This window comes from Cibotium barometz, chromosome 3 (assembly GCF_041138505.1).
Source record: "Cibotium barometz isolate CiBa-2024 chromosome 3, ASM4113850v1, whole genome shotgun sequence".
NCBI lineage: Eukaryota > Viridiplantae > Streptophyta > Polypodiopsida > Cyatheales > Cibotiaceae > Cibotium > Cibotium barometz.
Window position 1 is genome coordinate 36,690,643 of NC_141048.1, and position 12,354 is coordinate 36,702,996.

Genomic DNA, 12,354 nt, shown 5'->3' on the forward strand with positions numbered 1-12,354 from the left:
CAAGTTTGTGTGTGAGGGTGAAAATGGATTGCTTGGGTATTGCAAAAGACTGTTTGGCCAATGTCAAAGTATCTTTGAAAGACATTTGAGTGATAGAGATGCCAGGATAAAAATGCTTGAAGGTGCGAATTTTTACTTGGCATCGATCACAACAGCTTTGCAAGCTTCAAACGAGGACAAGGCAAAAGTTTGTGCTGGGTTACAAAAAGAGTTTGATCATTTGCAGCAGACTATTTGTAAGATGCAGGACACTATTAAGGAGAAGAATGAAATTTTGGCAGTTCGAGAAATCAACAATTTCACATTGGAGAGTGAGAATACACACCTTCGAAAACAACTTGAAAAGTTCAACAGAAAATTACAATATTTGAAAGACACGCCATTAGGTGCTCGATTACGCAAGAGACAGATCAAACCATTGGAAGAACTCAATGTTGGAGGTGGCCAATGGAAGCGTCGTGTAAAAGCTTGCAGGTATTGGGATCTTTAATTTCTTTGAGCTTAAATTTCTTTGAGCACTCACTTTCATTTTCATCTTTAGTTCCTTTCTTGGAGATGGGGGATTGGGTGTGGGGGTGGTATAGTTAGATGAATGGTGGACTGAAATAGCTATCGTTGTTGCTTCAAGATGGTCACAGATGTTGTGGGTCCAAAAGAGCAAGGTTCTGATATATTTGGCAAAGTTCTGACAAAAGACATCGTGGAGTCAGCAATACAGCATCCTAAGTTTGCAAGACTTCGATCAGACATAGCAAAGCAATCCTTGCAGGAGGTGAGTGAAGCATTCACGCCTGCAGATGCACAAGGTATATGTGACATGGCTGGTATAAGCAGAAAGTCTTACAGGATATTGTTTAATAAAGTAAAAGAGGGTTTCAATTGCAAGCTTGGAAAAAAAACAGTAATTCCCATTCCAAAACCATTTCACGTAAACAAAGCTCGAAATATTCTCAACTTGGGAATGGTCGAACTTGTTGGAGAGCCTTGTCACGTGTCTAGCACATTGACAGTGACTAAAAAGAGCGGGGAACAGAAAATTATAGAGCTTACAGAGTTCAACAATTTCATCATGGATGTTCGAAAATTACAAATGGCTATGGTGAAATTTTATGACATCAGTGTACATGAGTGCAATGGAAGGCTGAAATTTGTTTTGAAACTTGATGAGAGTGAGGTGATCAAAGGACAGAAGCTGGAAAGGGTTAGCATTACTTTAATGAATAGAGCTTTGGATGCAAGTATCAGTAATGCTGATGAGAAGCACTTTAGTGTACAATCCGAAAATGAGATTTGGTGGCTGGCTGCATTTGAGGTGACGTGCTATCCATTTTTAAATAAAGAATATTATGTTGCTATCCTCTTGTTATGATGTTGTAGACAATCTAATAGTTGTTGTTAACAGGTTCCAACAGAGACCCATGAAATTCTGAAGTGGTACTTCAACCAGACTGAGCTTCCTTCCACTATCCAGCAGCAGTCGAATGGCGAAAAGCTTTATGTAGAAGGATATGGTGAATATGAGGTTGAATGGCACCTGGCTGCAGATCTTAAAACCTTGAAATGCATGTTTGGTATTTCCCAAGGAGCAATGGCCAAGTATCCTTGCCTGTATTGTATGACCGAACGAGGTGTCTCCAAAGGAGGAAAAGAGAGATAATGGAAATGCCCAAATGCAATCAGTAATAGGCGTGAACCCCCAAATCGTGATGCTCCAGGAGTGGATCCTACTTGGGATCCAATTCTTCCTATCCCTTTGATCAGAGTTCATATTTGTGTTTTGCATGCGCTGGTTAGAATAATTGAGAAACTAGTCTACATGTACATCGAATTTTCATGGAATATGAAACCAGCAGTAGAGAGTGAAAGAACTATTAAAAAAATAGAGCAAGTGCTTTCAGATGCAGGTTTACATTGTGGTCAAGTGAAGATTGAGAAGGACTTGAGAAGATCAGGGAAGACCGAAAATGTTCCTAGCAAACCATGTTTTGGAGGTGCAAAAGCCAGAAAGTTCTTATCTAATCATACCCAGAGAGGTCATCTGGGTACAGATTTTGAGGTGTGGAGGAAGCTTCATGCAGCTGTACCTGACCGAGGCTCTTCAGGACAAGCAAGGGTGGCAAAGGCCAAAGCGTGGTTGGCACTTGATCGCCTAGCACCTTTGTTGCAAAAAGCAAGGTTTGAAGATGGGGATGTTGAGAAATTTGAGGCAGTTGTGACAGAGTTCTACACTAGCTATGAAAAGGCATGGGGTGCGACAAACTTGACACAATACATGGTAATTACTTGAAAACCTACAGCTTTGAGTATTTTTTGTTGTTCAAAAAATATTGTACGATACTAAATGTCTTGTTGTTGTTGAGCATTTGTAGCACATTTTGCATGCACATGGAACCTTTTTTGCGGAAGAGTTTGGAAGCCTTGGGATTTGGTCTACCCAAGGCATGGAAAGATCTCATTGGCAAGCACGTTGTGCCTATCAAAGGGCCACTCAACATGGAGGAGGAATAAAGAAAAGTAATCCCATGAAGCAACTATGTCAGTGGTGGTATAGGCGGATTCAAGTGAGGGCTCGTGTGAAGATCAAACATGCTGAATCAGCTGTGTCATGTGCAATAAGAAAGGTTCAGGCTGAATGGAGACGTTCAATATATGTCTCCTCACAGGGAAAGCAGAATCATGCTGAATGGCTAAGACAACGACAAAGACAGGGCAGAGCGTGGAAGAAAATTGATCATTGAAATATATATTGTAAAACAATGATGTAACTGTGAAAGATTTTAAAAGAACAAGAGCTTTCATCTATGTCCCATATAAATGTTTCCAATATATATACATTTCATAGTTTGTAATGGTAAACAAGAAGAGTATTGAGAAATATGACGAAACTTCTTAGCAACTGGAACAATCTAAATTTGTTAATCTGGAACAGAGACTTCCCCCAGCCGAGCCTTTTTTGTTGACGTTTCTGCATCATCTTCTTCATCCTCTATCAGTGGCACAACAGGGACCTTTGGCCTTGCTGTTCTAAGAAGATGCTTCTTCCCGCAATCACTCAACAGATTTGGATCAGTGATTCCACATGCCAACCCGTAAGCAGCATATGTTAAATAATATTTACATCTTAACGAATATACTCCAGGTCCCTCTCCAAAAATTCGAACAGTTGCTTGCCGCTCCAGAAGTATTGCCTTGTTTGCATTCAGCCTTAAGTGATAGCCACCTAAATACCTGGATAAAGTCTTTATCGCCATCAGAGGAAAACTGGCATTGTCCTTGGAGTAGCTAGCGTGAAATATCACAATTTGAGGGAATTTTAGGCGGTGTATATATGTTCCTAGTGTCGAATCGTGGCCCAATCCCGCCATACGCTTGCCTGAAGCACGTTTGAGGAATGTGTCTTCATATATTTCCAACTGAAAAAATAAAGGAGCATTAGCCAGAAACAACATCACCAAACATTTCAGGACAAAGTTGATAAAGCCAAATCCACAACAAAAAAAAACTAACCTCTTGGTTCTCATCTGCTTCAAGCAAGGCGTCTTGCCATAAATTAGTGCTCGAACTAGGAACGGTTTTCGCTGACTTATTTGGCACATCCCTACACCCTCCCATGTTGGTGATATTCAGTCTGTCCCTTGCTTCTTGTAGCTCTTCCTCTGTGGCATCTTTTCCTTCATATCTAAGGGCATCAGCATAGATCATATTTAGTGTTGCTGCAGCAGAAAGGAACTCGGTGTCTTTCACATGGCTATCTACTAGTAGGTACTTGTCTATCCCATCATCATCTACAAAATTGTCATTGACCTCCAGATTCTGGGCTATGAAAGCTATGCAATGATCCTCCCTTAAGTTAAATACACGTTGTATGTCTGTCAGCAATATATACTCTGAATCTCCTACTTGGTAGGAGGGGAGTAATGGCGTTGGAATGGGGGAGGAGTCATCTGATTCAATAACAAGCTGACCTACATCACTGTTTTGTTCTCTAACTGCCTCAATATCAACCACCGAACTGAGCTTCCTCTCTTCTTCAACATTGAACTCCTCAATGACATGAGGAGTGTCCTTCTCTTCAGCAGCATCCTCAACGGTGGGACTTGCCTGACGAGAAATCGTGTCTTCACTTTCATTTTTTGCAGGCGGCTCTGTACATTCTTCATCTGTTAATTGCACGTTCATGTGCAAGAAGCATAAGAAGGTGTAGGAGTATTCCATCAAGCGGCACTTTCTTTTGTGAAAAGGGCATAGCAAGGCTCTCTTCTTATCACATGGCACCTTGTGCCAATCCCTGTTTAACCTCTGCTTCTTCTCTGGCGACACCTTGAGATTAAAATGAATGTGACTTTTCCCATCAATCATCATTGGTTCTTCATTTGTGAGCTCGTCAAACTCTTGCTTTGCCTCTTCGAAGTATCCATGATGGCTAGACAATGTATCCTCCAGAGAAAAATCGCTATTGAACATCAACGAAATTGCAGGGTGCAAATCATGATGTCGACATTTGTAGAGGAAGTCATATAATAGAGTTGCAGGTGTTTCTTTGATCTCTTCGTCCACATCAAATTCAACTTGAACTTGCGCCATGGCTGAATTCAAGTCTGTAGAAAAGACATGGAAAATATTAGTTCAGGCAATGAATCAAGAGACAGTCGATCTTAAACAACAAATCTCTGTGTGGTGTAAATGGATTCAACATAACGCGAGAGGAGATGCCAGAGGAATCCAGGTATTCCTCCTCGCGTTGTAGTGAATCTATTTTCCCTAACGCAAATAAAATTGCAGCTAAGTCAAGGACCTCTTCTCGCGTTATGGTGAATCGATTCACCATAATGCGAGGAGGAGTATTGTGCTTCCTATGGGACCTTCGCTCGCGTTATGGTGAATTGATTCACCGCAATATGACGACTTTATCATCCTTTGGCAACGCCTCTAACGTTATGGTGAATTAAAAATAAAGATAGTTCTCCAGTACCCATACTGAGAGAGGAGGTGTCAAACGAATTAAAATACTCTTCTTCGCAGTCAATTCACCATAAGGCGAGGAGTCATAGGTTTTCAATTCACCTTAACGCGATGAAAAGACAAAGCAAGAATTTCTCCATGACTGAAACCAAAACAACGAAATAACAAAAGAAGAAAAAAGCACAAAGGAGATAAAAATACCAGGAAAACGAATTGTATACAATCGTCGCAGGAAATGGAGATGAAGGAGGTTGGAGGTTTGTCTTTGACGTTGGATACAGGAGGATGATTGATGAAGGAGGGTTGGAGGAGATAGTCAGTCGTTGATGGAGATAAAGGCCGTTGGTGGGGAGATAAATGAGAATACAAACTCCAAGAGAGGCAATAAATGAGATGAGTATCCTAGAAAATCCGTTTTTAATGCTACGCGACACGTCAGCGCCGCGTTTTCACCCGCCAATACATGAATGCCACGTGGCATCCCGCCGTGTACCTAGCACGTGTACAAGCTATAAAGTTTAATCAAAGCCCTTTTTAATGCTATACGACACGTCAGCGCCGCCTAGTCGCCCTGGCAGCCCGCCAGCACGTGTGTTCGCTCTAAAGACTAATCAAAGCCATTAATCACGCCACCTTTTCGTCCTCTTATCGATTTTGCCTTGTCCGTCCTCCTGCTTGCCTCCAGGTGACTTCCGACTACCGCCACAGTACTGAACCGACTTTCCAACTCCTGCACGACAGTCTCCATCCATTCACACGCAAGAAATGTAAGTTTTTGTATAATACTTGATTGTTTTGTAAGTTTCTTGTATATTGCTTGTTTGTTTTGTTTTTTCTTCGACTGTTTGCCCTGTGCCATTGTTTCTTCTTCGACTGTTTGCCTTCTGCTGTGGTGATTCGATTCACCTTAAAGCACACGACGGGCCATTAGAATCTCAATAAGCTCCATGTCTTATGGTGGATCGAATCACCATGGCAGAAGGCAAACGTAAGAGATTCGCGAAAATCGATTCACTATAACGCGAGGAGGATTGTTTTGCTTTGATTGGCCCTTAGACTCGCGTTATGGTGAATTCACCATAACGCATGACCAAGGGGCAAAGGATTCACGATAATCCACCTCTTATTGGTGTCAATTAAATCACCTCCTACACGACAGTCTCCATCCATTCCCACTCATAGAATGTGATGAAAGTGTATTACTTGATTGTTTTGTGTTTCTTATATAATACTTGATTTAATTTGTTTTTCCTTCGACTGTTTGCCCCCTGCCATTGTTTTCTCTTCGACTGTTTGCCCTCCGTCATGGTGATTCGATTCACTGTAAAGCAGACGACGAGTCATTAGAATCTCAATACTGCTCTATGTGTTATGGTGAATCGACTCACCAAACTGCAAGACGGAATGGTAAGAGATTCGGGAGAACCCTCCTCCCGTTGTAGTAGATCGATTCACTATAACGCGAGGAGGATTGTTTTTATTTGACTGGCTCTTAGTCTCGCGTTATAGTGAATCAAATCACTGTAACGCAAGATCGAAGCTCAAAGAATGCACGATAATCCGCCTCTTATTGTTGTCAATGAATTCACCATAATGCGAGAAGGATTATTGTGTTTCTGTGGACCTTCATCTCTCGTTATGGTGAATGGATTCACCATAACGCGAGGAAGTGCATATTGCTTACTTGGCCCCCCTCTCTCGCTTTATGGTGAATTGTTAATCGTGTGCTACTGAATAGCAAAGTTTTCTGCTTTTTCTTGCGTTTTCAGATGGCTCGTGTAAGGCATACAGCTAGACCCATTGACAATGCAGCTCCCTCATCTACTGGGAAGAAGACGGGCGTTCTGAAAGCCTCAAGATCAAGAAAATCAAGCAGTCCTTCCCGATTGTCCAAAACGCAGCCTAGACTCAGGCGTTTCGCAGAGCATTCGGCAGCCCTGCGAGAAATCAAAAAGTTTATGAAGCACCCGACAGCTGCTATTCCCAGATTGCCTTTCCAGAGGCTTGCCAGGAGAATTTGTGAGCAGAATGGAATTTTGTTTAGGTGGAAGGCATCGGCCTTGTTTTGCTTGCAAGAGGCCACAGAAGATTGGATGATCGAATTTTTTTTGGATAGTTACGTTCTTGCTGCCCACGCACACAAGGTGACAGTAATGAACAAAGATTTTTTCAGCCTAATAGCCCTTCGTTTCAGATACGATAAGTCACTTAGACCAGTTACGTTTACTGATGAACGAATGTTACAAATTTTGGATGTCCGGCCTGTACAAAAAGTGAGAATTGAAGAGGTGACCGAGGGAGGTCCGGATCATGAGCATCAGACTCGGGCAAATTTAATGACAAGCACTCAAAGGGAACATCAAGCTGCAATGCTTGCATTGCAAACAAAAAGGGAAAATGTTCGCGCACTCCACGCCATGAATCGGGAGGCGCTTCAATTTTTGTTGCCGGAGTTCTATGTACCCTTTAATATTAGAGGGCATAGATGTTATTTCCCGATTCATGCTGAAGAAATCAACATTTTGTTTGATCCCAAAACTGAAGTCAACGACAAAGTGCTCAGATGTGTTTTAAGGTATACTCTTTTCTCTGTCCTCCCACAATTTTTCATTCTTGGCTCTTAAAGTTGATGCCTCACTCTTGATATGTTTCCTTGTGAAGTTTTGTTATTTCGCTATTGCCCGAGGATGTACAGCAACGAGTGTTCCAGATTGATTCACTGGTCTCAACACTGTTGCTAGTAGAGTCAGTTCCGTACCTCGATGTGCTGAACTGGTTTCGGGAGGTCCAGCTGGACGATGCCCGAGTATTTTTTTTGGCATATCATGAAAAGTGAGTTTGTCTCTCTCTCTCTCTCTCTCTCTCTCTCTCTCTCTCTCTCTCTCTCTCTCTCTCTCTCTCTCTCTCTCTATCGCATGATGTTTATAGGAATCACCGTACACGAGTTATATAGTGCTTCCTTTGGATTGAAACTAATAGAATTCTATTGTGCAGTTCCCATTGGAGTCTTCTACTAGTCGACATGCAAGAAAATGTCATTTACCTTGCAAATTCGACATCTGGTGTCCATGGAAATGTTTTGCTGTAAGTAAAAATCATTAAGATACATATTATTGTTTGAGTTAGAAGTCCAGATTGATCAGGATAATGATTGGTCTCTGTTTACAGTGGAGTCAGGAAACTAATGGCAGCTTACGAGAGCCTCAGCATGGACATCGACACCCTGGATCGATCGACCATCCGAAGGGTTAGTGTCCCCAAACAAGAAGATGGCTATAGCTGTGGGTGGAGGGTTGCACTTAATGCAATGTTGCTGCTACGAAGCATTTTTCAGCTCCCTTCAGAGGATGTAAGCATTTTCAGCTCCCATACGCATTTGTGCTCTTGTTTATCTTCTTATATATTGTCATGTTGATCTTATTTATGCCTTGATGAATTGTGATGGCAGTTTCCATCAATGTCTCGCTACGTGGACCTAGACGTCCAAACGTTTAGGGAGGAAACGATTGCGAAATTGATCGAGGTCGCTGAAGTTATGCCTCCAGACGGGCCAGTGGACTTCATCCCGCCCAATCCACGAGGGGGGATAGGCCCCCCTGAGCCTCTTACATGGGCTCCATACTTGGGAGAAGAGCCCTGGCTCCATCCTGAAGCCGATACCTATGGGTTCCAGCAATAAATAGTTTTTTCCTTCTTCCAACAAATGTACGTTTGTAAATATGCAGCTATGCATGTATTGGAGAGAGAACATCAAATGTAAATACACTTATCATTTGAAAATCAGAGGATCAAATTTGCTACTGTGTTCCTTCACTGCTTGCTTTCTTACTTTAAGCCTTTTTTTGTGTGCATAAAAATTCAATTGGGGAATTCTTGCCTTCATTACATTGTTTTAAACAGTAAAGCATTACAAAAGCAATGTTCTGAATAGATAAGTTTATTGCATATGGAAAATACATTGTCACCGTATACATGGTCACATCATATATCTTCTAGTGCCTCCAATTCATGTGGGGCTGCAACATCTTTACAAATGATCTGATGCTCTCTTCTTTTACTTAGCTTCCGACCATCGAGCTTGAAGCAAAATTGATCTGGAGGATTCTGAATAGCTACTTCTAATTCCTTCCTAACATATTCGAGAGTCCAATTCTCTTCCACTTCCAATGTCAAAGATGGGTGACCCTGTCGAATCATAACTATATCTATCAAGCAAGAGTGGCTGCCATCTCTTGTATCTTGGTCCATGCTTTCCCAGTTGTTGTTGATCCATCGCCATCTTCTATAAGTAAATGACATGCACAGATGTTGCCTGGCAATATAGTATCTGATTCCAAAATATCATTAGGATAATTTTCCGAGTATAATCAAATAAGCGTTGTAACTGTTTCACAAAAATACATTTTAATGTTTTAACACTCACCGAAATGCAATGTCGGAGGTGTTCAATCGACATTCGATCAAATCATCTCCCTTTGATGATTTCACTCTCCAACCTTTGTCAAACAAATGATCAAGCCAGGCTTCATCTACATCTTTGCACACAAAAGTTGTTCTAGTTTTTCTCAATTGTTTACAATCAGAAAATAAATGAACAAAGCATGCAATTGGAACAAACAAACTTAAGTGCACATTTCTTGCACCAATGCTAGGCTTCATAGCACATTTAATATCATTAAACATTTTGGTCCTGTATGACTCTATCACTTCTGTGTCAAGCAATGGCCACTCCGGACTATCAAGTGCGGGCAACGGAATACGTTCCAACTTTCCATGTCGACTCGATTGAGTGGGCAAGGTATAAAATGAGTCATAGAAATATGTTCTACTTCTTGCAAGATCACTTGGTGCACGACCTTCATATTGAAGTTCCCCCACCTCACCATGTACGACATTCAAGAACCCCGTCAAGCATTGTGCAGGCTCCCACTCCTGAAGATTGGATGGGTACAAATCTGTGCAAGGCAGAAAAATGTATATCAATCACCTTATTTGTAACATTGAAATACAAAACACAAGCACTTACAATGTGGTCTGTGTCTTGGAAGTCCTTCCAATGGTCCCACGTTGATCTCTTTTTGCATGAATACATGCTGGATCAACACTTCTTTGACAGTTTTCCCTCCTGGTGCCATCTTAAAGTCAAGGATCCTTCCTTTCCAATGTTTGGCCAAGTCTTCAGATGCCTTTCCCTTCACTCGGTAGTGGCCTTGTTTTCCTGGCTGCATAGTGACCCAAGAGTACTTCCTGTATACTTGGGGAATCCATTCTTCGTTCTCGTCTTTTATGTTATACAACACAACAGATGAGATACTGCTCCTTGCTCGTTTCAGTCCACTTTCGGGTGCCATGATAGATTAACAGACGTATGAGAAAGAAGAAGTAGCAGAAAGTGGATGACTGGGCTAACCGCTTTTGTGGATCAAGGAGGGAGGATGAAATGAGGGACGGTGTGTTCTTTTGGGCGCCAAAGATGTTTCAAGATTCAAAAGTGGAACCAAGTTGAGGGAATAACCGGGAGAATGTGTATCTATCTATTCCAAGCATTCAAGCTTCATTAGTTCTAGGGGTGGTGGAAAGAATTTTTTAGTGCTCCACGTCTAACACAGGAATGTGGAAAACATTCTTTTATTGCGTTAGTTTCTGACAAAAAAACGGTTTTGAATATTTTAAGACAAGGTGATGGTTTTTTTTAATATTTCATGAAGATAAGAGTTTCTCCACGTTTTGGGCGGGTTTGTACAGAGGTCCCACCACCGGTGAATCTCGTTCGTAGATTACATGTCACTCAATCTATGTGTCTATTATTATATTATTGTTGAAACAGCCCTCTTTTGAGTCCAGAATTTTCCTAATGTGGATACCAGGTGGAGAGCAAGAATGCAGAAGGTGTTATGCCTACAAGGTTCTTTACAACTATAACTTCTAAAGAACCACCATATGGGTCTACTACTAACATAGAGGCATGTGGCTTAGGCATACAAAATGGCATAAGAGTCAAGTACCACACGTTGATATCAGAGGAAGCATAAAAAAAAAATAAAAGCCGCTTTGAAAATGAAAGCTATGATAATAGAAGAAGTGCAAAGACTAAAGCATAAGTATGAAGTTTTCAAGATCGAATCACACGGGGATGATGCACACGTGGGAAAATATGATGTGCATGTGAAGGATGGACCGTGTTGTACGTGTCTAGATTTTGCAGACAGAGAATCCAAGAAGAAGCCGTATCTTACATACAAGGACTTGTACGTCATTTATTTGCATGTGCTAGGCTTGAGCCAGAATGAGAATATGTTCATCCACCAACCTATCCTATCGAACCTTGAGCTTTACAATGCTTTGTCTCGTAGGAGAACCTACCCTAATTTAGACATTGATTGAATGCATGGATTATCAGTTGACCTACAGTATGGTGTACAAGCATGGAAAGGTCTCACATCCTTTCCACTTCCTGGTTAATGATGATGCTATTTCTCAAGTGACGGCCAAAGTGGTGAGCTTAATTGCAATATGGCGAGCCCATGGTTTTATTGATGAATCGTCTGAGCGTGTCTTGCTAGAAGAAGTGCAGAAGGGTACGAACGTCATTCGCTTATTTTGTGCTTTCATCTCGGAGGACAAGCGAGTCCCATAAATAGTAAAGATGATGGTTTTCACATTTCTATATTTGGGAATTATACGTGAATGAACTTGGTTTTATTTTCAGTTTGAAGCAATAACCTCGATGTGGAGGATGTGATGTTGTCATGTTTTTCTGTTTTCACTCCCTCTGGCTCTCTCTTGCCCTCTCCCTCTCAAATAATTATGTCATGAAACTCTCTCTAACTATTACCTTTTTGGAATCCACTTGCGTGATTCCCAAAAAGCAGTTGCTAGAAAATGCGCACCATAAAAAATTCCCCATTGCATAGTACTACTTGGAATTTTCACTTCCAAGTATGTCTGAAATTTTTCTTTCTCCAACTAGTATCAATGTTGAAACACACTTATGTTGCCTAATCGCTCTATCTTAGCTATCAATTTTGAAGTGTAACCTCATTCTTTTTAGTATGAAAGGTGAAACTTTTTATTACGTGTATTTATAGTAATGTTGGAAGGGCATGTGAAAGAAAATTTACTACTTATATTTATAGTAATGTTGGAAGGACACGTGAAAGATATTTTACTACATGTATTTATAGTAACGTTGGAAGCAGTGTTCACAGAAAACCCGCAAACCCTTACAATGCACCTGCAAAATTCGTGATCTCACTTATAAATTTTATTTTTGTAATTTTAAAGATCAACAAAATTTTAAGCACTTTAGTTATATTTTAGTGGAAAAACTTGTAAATATTGAAGAAAAACTTGTAACTTTTAAAATTGCAAGTTTTAAGATCTGGAAGAAAA